General features: G+C 43.1%; 1 protein-coding gene across 1 annotated transcript in view; it reads right to left on the reverse strand.

Annotated features, from left to right (window-relative positions):
* The window catches only part of Vpreb1 (V-set pre-B cell surrogate light chain 1), a 35,186-nt gene extending 26,343 nt beyond the window's left edge, over positions 1 to 8,843 (reverse strand). Inside the window, exon 1 of the mRNA XM_042666316.1 lies at positions 8,789 to 8,843. The gene's annotated coding sequence lies outside the window, so the exon portion shown is untranslated. The remainder of the gene's footprint in view (positions 1 to 8,788) is intronic.
* Between the last annotated feature and the right edge of the window lie 15 nt (positions 8,844 to 8,858).

An 8,858-nucleotide genomic window follows, 5' to 3' on the forward strand; every position in this document is an offset into this window, starting at 1 on the left:
CGCTGTCCCCACGGGGGTCTGGGGGGCCGTTTGACACCTGGGACAGTAGGGTTAGTGTTGAGCAGGTCTAGCTGGACCATGAAAGGACTGATTGCCTACCCGGGTATCATTGATAATGATTACACAGGAGAGATTAAAATCATGGCTGGGCTGGAGAAAGGAACTTTGCTTGTCCCTGCCCATACTCCCATTGCTAGTTGATTTTACTTCCTTTCATTCACCATCCTAATGAGTCTCTTTAACCTAACCAAGGAAATAGAGACTTTGACTCCAGATAAGGCCTTTTGGCTTCAGAGAACTGGACAAGAACAACCAGAGTTAGAACTATACATAGACGGGAAACTTTTTACAAGCTTAATTGATGTTTCTGTTCTATCTGGCCGACACTGCCCACCTCCCCCCAGCCCCCCCTCCCACCCCCGTTTTGGCCAAAAGAGAATAGCCTCACCCTGCTGCAGGGTATAGCATATCAAAAGTTACTCTCAAAATTCCTGCCATGCTGCGGTGGTTAACCAAGGATGGTCATTTTGGCATCTTTCACCCTTTTTCTTGCCCAATCTTCCAGTAAATCTGTGATGTGCTAGCTCAGATGGGTGCTTATATTTACAGGCCCAGCCCAGGTGTTACTCAACAAATGCTTAATCAAGGGTATGATTGGATGTCAGGTCTGGGACCACAAGGGAAAGGAAGGTTAGACCCTGACCTGCCTGTTGCAAACCCAAACAGACAGGGCTTGGGTTTTTCACAGGGCCCCTGATAACAGCAGCTTTACATGCGGAACCTCAAGCCTTTAAAACATTTTGCTTACAACTACACATTACTCTTACCACGCATATCCCCTATAATCCATAGGACAGGTCACTGTAGAGGGAGCCTATACTACTTTTAAAAATCAAATTCAAAAAATAAGAGGAAATTAGCTTTATATTTCTATCCATTTTTGTTTTAAATTTTTTTAATGTCTCAGGGGATGGCTTCACTGCTGTGCGGCACTAATGGGAGAGAGAGGCCTTTCCCCAGGCAATGCTGTGATGGAAAGATCATTTGATGGGAGTCTGGAATGATCCCTATCTCCTGATACCCTCTTCCTCGATTAGGTCAAGGATATGCTTGTGTTTTTCCACAGGATGCAGAAGTACCGAGGTAGATTCCAGGCCAGCTCATCCACCATGCTGAAAGTCCATAGGTCGTTCTGGAGAAGGAGCATGTGTCTCGGACCTGCATCCAGAGGGTCCCATCCTTGATATGGGGGCAAATAAAGGTCCTAACCACCAAAGGTCAAGAGATAGTTGAAGGGGCAGGAAAGACCCTCATGTCTGAAACCCTGTTTGTGGCTACACTAGCCTTAATAACCTGTGCCCAAGTTTCAGTGGAAGCACACTGGGCCTACTTGCCTGCCCCTCCTTCGTCCATTGTCATGGGAGGAGCCATCTATGAGAGTGTATACTAATGCCACAGGGTTCTTTGGGGGAGAGAGTACTGGATTTCTGAAGCCATATTCTAGGCTAATAAAATAGACCAGGCTGTCTACTAATCCGCCTACTTGCACATCCATAGACAGCATGCACTGATGTGTTAGTATGGTAGAATGTATGCATATTGTAAAGTATTCAGGGATAGATTATGGCTCTGACTCTGGGAAAGGTGTATAGATGGAAAAAGATGGAACTTATACATTAACACTTCTAGAGTTGCTTTGGCAGGAGATGCCATGAACCCCACTTAGATTTCATTAATGCCCAAAGGTCCCCATGGCTGCTAATAGTCAACCACTGTGGAGGGCCTGTGGATTCAACATCTTGTGCACTGTTCCGATGGTAGGAGTTCCCCACTATGCACTGCAGGACTGGTCTCAGAGGAGTGATGTGATCAATGTACCTTGCCAGCCAACATCTGGAGACTGGCTGCTGCCTTGAGGCTTATTTGGACTAATACCTCTCACCTTCCAGTACCTCTGTTCCAGAAACCTATCCCATCCCATGGATTTGTGTCAGCTATTGTGCAAGCTTGTGCTATGCAACCATACATGCTGGTAGGTGGGCCAGGTACAGTTGTCAAGGATGGGGAGGCACTTCATGACTCTTGTAGAAATAATTGTGTTCTCACTAACAGCATAAGTAATCCTGGACATCCTGGAGTACATACAGTGTTTGTTACCGTACAACCCCCTTATCTTATGTTGCCTGCTAAGTTGATAGAACCATAGTATGGTGACTTTGGGCTTCTGTTTGTTATTGAGAACCAGAGGGTTCTTAGCTGCTCCTGCAGATTTTTGGGAATTTTGGTTGCCAGCATTATTGCTACCATAACTCTTATTGCTAGCATTACTGCTTCCGCCATGGCCCTAATCCAAACCATACATACAGCACAACATGTTAATACTGGTACAAGTAGAAGAAAAGATTCTGGAATATCTGAAGGCTTTGGAAACAGCCATGCTGTATGTCAGTAGTCAGGTCTAGTTAAAAATGACGTGCCAGCCGGGCACCTGTGGCTCACACCTGTAATCTTACTTATTAAGAGGCTGAGATATGAGAATGGCGGTTCAAAGCCAACCAGGGCATGAAAGTCCGTGAGACTCATCTCCAATTAACCACCAGAAAACCAGAAGTGGCTCAAATGGTAGAGTGGTAGAGTGTTCACCTTGAGCTGAAGAGTTCAGGGACAGTGCTTAGGCCCAGAGTTTAAGCCCCACAACCATATGCCATGCTAATTATCAGTACCTTTGTGTGACCCCTCTTAAATATGATGGAAATGTGACTTGGACCAATATCCAGCGGCATATCCAAGAAATCTGGTCCCATGATAATTTGAGCTTTGACATCGTACAGCTTCAGGAGTAGATCTATAATATGGGCCACTCCACCCTGAAGGTAGCAGACCCCAAGGACTTAGCTATGTTAGTTCTCCATTACCTGCAGGGATTGAATACAGGAAACATGTTACAACACTCCTTTCGGTATTTCTCAGGCATTCTGCTGTTCATCATTTTGGTGTTCCTTTCTCTGCCTTTTCTCCTGAGATGTATAATCTGCTCCTTTGTCCAGGTCCAGGCTGATACACACTTGCTCAATTAAAAAATAAAATAGGGGAAGATGCAGACCCAGGGGTGCCAGGAGCTGGCAAGGTGTGAGCAAAGGCTCCATACTCCAACACTCAGGGCTGCACGTGCTAGCCCTTTTTGTTTTAAGGAAATGTTCCTTTTAGCTTCTGGGCCTGGGGGCTTATGTCCTTTAACTGAAAGGAGTATGGTGGACAAGGATTGATTAAAATAGAATGGGGAAGGATGGCTGGTGTTTGCACTTGTTGGTACAGTGGGTCCTAGAACAATATGTCAAATGCAAGCATTTGACAAATGTAGAAAGTGTATATAGCTAAGGCTTTTGCTGGAATAAAGAGAGTTGTGCCATCAGCCATCTTTCCATCTTCTCCTTCATCCCCTTGTCCCTCGGAGCCCTGCTTGTGCTGCAGCTGGACTGTAGCAGCTTTGAACCAAGATCCTCAGATCCCAGCCTCCTGAATAGCTAGAAGTACAAGCATGAGCCACCAGCACCCAGCTATATACCTGTTTTTATATGGCTCCTAGATAAATAAAATACAGTTTGGGCTTGAACTTACTGTTCTCAGTTTTTTGGGTTTTTTTTGGGGGGAGAGTTTGTTTTTGTTGGTCGTGGAACTTGAACTTTGGGCCTGGGCGCTATCCCTCAGCTCTTCAGCTCAAGGCGAGTGCTCTACCACTTGAGCTACTTCCGGTTTTCTGGTTTTTTGGTTGTTTTTTTTTTTTTTTTTTTTTTAATTTAATTTTATTTTATTTGAGAACATACTGTACAGAGGGGTTACAATTACATGGGCAGGATAATGCATACATTTCTTACCAAGCATTGCAGCCTCCTCCTTTGTTTACCCTTCACCTCCCTTCCCAGCCTCCCCCCTCCCTCCCACCCAATCATACCCCCCCCCCGACATTGTAAAGCTGGTTTTGACATGACATTTTGTACTTCTCATTGTTGCAACAGGTCCACCTGAATCCTTAAACGACTTGTTTGTCCCCATCTCCTCCACATGTTATACTGACATCAAATATAGTGAAAGCGGGGGTTACACTGTGGGGGAGGGACATACAAAGCAACAAAGAGATAATATTATAAATGCGTTAGAAACACATGCATGAAAGAAACAAAAACATTAAAATACATATTTGAGGTTTCGTTTTCCTAACATCACATTATTTGACTTTTTCCGCTTGACTCATATCTATACTAGATATTGCAAATAAGGGAAACCATGGGACCTATGTTTCTTTGGGCCTGGCTTACTTCACTTAATATAATTTTTTCCAAGCCTTTCCATTTCCTAACAAATGGGGAAATGTCATTCTTTCTGATGGAGGCATAGAATTCCATTGTGTATATATACCACATCTTCTTGATCCATTCATCTACTGAGGGGCATCTGGGTTGGTTCCATGTCTTAGCTATGGTAAATAATGCTGCAATAAACATAGTTGTGCTGGTAGCTTTAGTGTGGCCTTGTTTGTGATCATTTGGGTAAATGCCCAAAAGTGGGATTGCTGGGTCATTGGGGAGCTCTATGTGGAGTCTTTTGAGGAACCTCCATACTGCTTTCCAAAGTGGTTGAACAAGTTTACATTCCCACCAACAATGAAGTAAGGTTCCTTTCTGTCCACATCCCCTCCAGCATCTGTTGTTGTTAGAGTTCTTGATTTTTGCTGTTCTAACTGGAGTGAGGTGATATCTCAATGTTGTTTTGATTTGCATTTCTTTTATGGCTAGGGATGTTGAACATTTCTTCATGTGTCTATTGGCCATCCTTCTTTCTTCTTCAGAGAAGCTTCTCTTTAAGTCTTTCGCCCACTTACTTATTGGGCAGTTGTTTCTTTGAGGATTTGTTGTTGGGTGGTTTAATTTTTTGAGTTCCAAGTATATTTTAGATATGAGACCCTTGTCCGTTGTATGGCTAGTAAAGATCTTCTCCCAATCCGTGGCGATAGGAGTCTCATGGTCTTTCCTGCCAGAGCTGGCTTTGAACTGCAATCTTCAGATCTTAGCCTCCTGAGTAGCTAGGATTACAGGCGTGAGCCACCAGCGCCCGGCTTCTCAGTATATTTTTATTTAACATTTATTCAAACTATTTTCTTCATCATTAGGACATACTGGTACATTCCTAGTCCTAGCTATTTGAAGAGGCTAAGGTGGAAGGATCACTTGAATCCATGAGTTCAAGCAACATATCAAGACTCCAATACAAGGGCTGGGAAGGTGGCTAATTGGTAGAGCGCTTGCCTTGCATGCCTGAGGCCCTGGGTTCGATTCCTCAGCACCACATAAGCAAAAAGAAAAGGCTGGAAGTGGCTCAAGTGGTAGAGCACTAGCCTTGAGCTGAAGAGCTGAGGGACAGCGCCCAGAGTTCAGGCCCCATGACCAGACCCCCCTCCCCAAAAAAAAAGTAAGGCTCCATCACAAAACAAAGCAAGCTGGGAGTGGCAGTGCAAGCCTAAATACTTGGGAGTAGAGATGGGAGTATCAGGGTTCAGATCCAGCATGGGGCAAAAAAAAATGTTCACTAGACTCCATTTCAAACAATGGCTAGGTTCTGTGGTATACCCAATCATACCAGCAATGTTGGGAAGCACAAATAGGATGATCACAATCCAGGCCAGTCTGGCATAAATTAAACCCTATCTTTAAAAATAACCAACACACACACAAAGACAAAATTATAAAATCACACACACACACACACACACACACACTCTTTCTCTCTCTCTCTCTCTTTCTCTCTCTCTCTCTCTCTCTCTCTCTCTCTCTCTCTCTCTCACACACACACACACACACACACACACACACACACACACACACAGCTGGGGATGTGGCTCAGTAGTAGAGTGGTACAGCCCTAGGTTCAAATCCCAGTAACATCAAAAAAATGTTTCCATATTTAAAACCATAATTAACCAAGCCTCATCTTTATTGTCATTTCTGTCCTTAAGTTTTGTTATTTCTCAGACAAGCAAATGATGGCTCATGCCTGTACTCCTAGCTACTCAAGAGCCTGATATCTGAATATCAAGGTTTGAAGCCAGCTCTGGAAAAAATTTCGTAAGACTCATATTTTAATAGACCACCAAACAACTAAAGTAGGGATGTGGCTCAAGGGGTAGAATGCCAGCCCTGAGTTGAAAGTGCTAAGAGACAGATCCCAGACCTTGAATTCAATCCCCAGGATGGGCACAAACACCAAAAAAAAAATCTTTCATTGTGAATTTATGAGTTCTTTCCTTTTAAATATTAATATCTAATATCTGTAAATGAGGTTTACTTGTAAACCTCATTATACTTTGTAGAAGGGAAGTACTGAGGGTTTGAACATGCTAGGCAGGAAGTCTACCACACAAATTATAATCCATGCCTTTTTTTCTTTAGTTGCTTTTCAGTTAGATCTCACATTTTTTTTTATTGAATTAGCCTGGACCACAATCCTCCTATTTATGTCTTCTGCATAGCTTGGATGACAGATGTATGCCATCATGTCAGCTATTGGCTGACATGAAGTCAGCCCCACATTGCAATCTTCCCAAGCTTCACCTGGGAGTAACTGGAATTACAGCATGAGCCACTACCCTCAGCAAAAATGAGCTGTTTAAAAACAGCAACACTACCGGGCACCAGTGGCTCATACTTATAATCCTCACTACTCAGGATGCTGAGATCTGAGGATTATGGTTCAAAACTGCCCTGGGTAGGAAAGTCTGCAAAGCTCTTATCTCCAATTAACCACCAGAAAGCTGAAATAGAGCTGTGGATCAAGTTGTAGAGTGCTAGCCTTGAGCAAAATAAAGTTCAGGGACAACACTCAGCCCCTGGGTACAAGTCTCAGAACTGGCACACAAACGAAAACAGCAAGACTGGCCTTCCTTACTATCTGACTTCTTGTCTCAATATATGATATCTCCCTTTTGCATGTGCCCCTGCCATATCGCCACTCACCATGATAGGACATGATAGAGAGAAAGATGTTTACCAAAGCCAATCCCATACTTTCAGGCATTCAGTCTCTAAAACTGTGAGCTAACTAAACCTCTCTTCTTTATAAGTTACCCAGCCTCAAGTGTTTTTTAAATAGCAATTGAAAATGTATGCACTCAACAAAACAAAAAAAAAAAAAAAAGAAAATGTATGCACTCACTATTGCTAGAACAAAATACCTGGCAACGAATAAGTCAAAAAGTTTACTGGGCTCATAGTGCTTGAAGGACTGGAAGTCCAAAGAGAATAAACCAGCATCTGGTACATTAGCTTTGTCATAATATGATGAAAGATAAAACAGAAAGAAAAAGATAGTGGGAGAGGCCAGGTATGAGAATAGGCTGCTCTTCAACCCCAGTTTGAGAACTAGTCCATTCCCATAATACTAATTGCTTAAGAGAGCTCCATCTTCATGGGCCCACCTACCTTCTATTTAGCTACCCAGTGGGGATAAATGTTCTAACACTTGAATTTGTGAAACACATTCAAACCATAGCTTCCCACTCCTGGCCCATGCCTTCAATACAAAATACATTCATTCCATCCCAATAATTCCATATATCTTAAATTATTCTGATATCAACTTCTCCCAAAAAATCCAAAATTTCATCTGAATCAGATTGGGTTCATCCCAAGGCATGATTACATTCCTGTCTAAACTCCTCTCCAGCTGTGAGCCTATGAAATCAAAAGAAGGGCTGGGCACTGGTGGTTCACACCTGTGATCCTAGCTACTCAGGAGGCTGAGATCTGAGGATCACGGTTCAAAGCCAGCCCAGTCAGGAACTGCCGTGAGACTATCTCCAATTAACCACCAGAAAACCGGAAGTGATGCTAAAACTATTCAAAATCTCTTTTTCAAAAAAGAGCTAGAAAATAACAAATATACTTGAATATATCCATGAATCCAACATAGTTCTAAATCAAAGGAGAAGAACCTTATTAATGGCTTTGACTTTTTAAAAAAGCACTAACAAAATTTACAGAATTTTGCATTAACAAAACTTACAGAATTACGCCACCTTAATCCAGTCAGTATTGTTTTTATTTAGCTAACAAAAAAGGAAGTATATTCATCCTCCAGATATATGTAACAAATCATTCTTTTCACTATGTACAATCTGTAGCTTTCCTTTTTTTTTTTGGTTGGTTGTGGGGCTTGAACTCTGGGCCTGAGCTGAAGAGCTCAGGAAGGCAAGCGCTCTACCACTTGAGCCACAGCTCCACATCTGTTTTCTAGTGGTTTACTGAGGATAAGAGTCTCATGGACTTTCCTGCCAGGGCTGTCTTTGAGCCATGATCCTTAGAACTCAGCCTCCTGAGTAGCTAGGATTACAGGTGTAAGCCACCAGCGCCCGGCTAGCTTTCAATTATTTTAAGTATTCATAACAAGCCGGGCACAAATGGCACATATCTGTAATCCTAGCTACTCAGGAGGCTGAGATCTGAGGATCAAGGTTTGAAGCCAAAATACAGGAAGTGGAGCTGTGGCTCAAGTGGTAAAGAAAAGAAAAAAAAAAGGTTAGGGACAGCACCCCGGCCCTGAGTTCAAGACCCAGGACAGCTCAAATATAAAAGTAAAAAGAGTATTAATAACATTTGCATACCAGTTTTCATAGTTGTTAAAATGACAATGATCATTATCGTGTTCCTTGTATTGGGAAAGAACCTAATGGAGGATTTGCCCACCCACCCCACCCCCGGACTACAAACTACAAAGGGGAAGGTCGGGAAGAACTGACCCCTGCAGATCCAGGCAGATCGCTGCAGATCGCGGCAGATCGCATTCCCACGGCAGTCCTGAACACGGAA

This window comes from Dipodomys spectabilis, unplaced genomic scaffold (genome assembly GCF_019054845.1).
Source record: "Dipodomys spectabilis isolate Male_0828 unplaced genomic scaffold, ASM1905484v1 ptg000363l, whole genome shotgun sequence".
NCBI lineage: Eukaryota > Metazoa > Chordata > Mammalia > Rodentia > Heteromyidae > Dipodomys > Dipodomys spectabilis.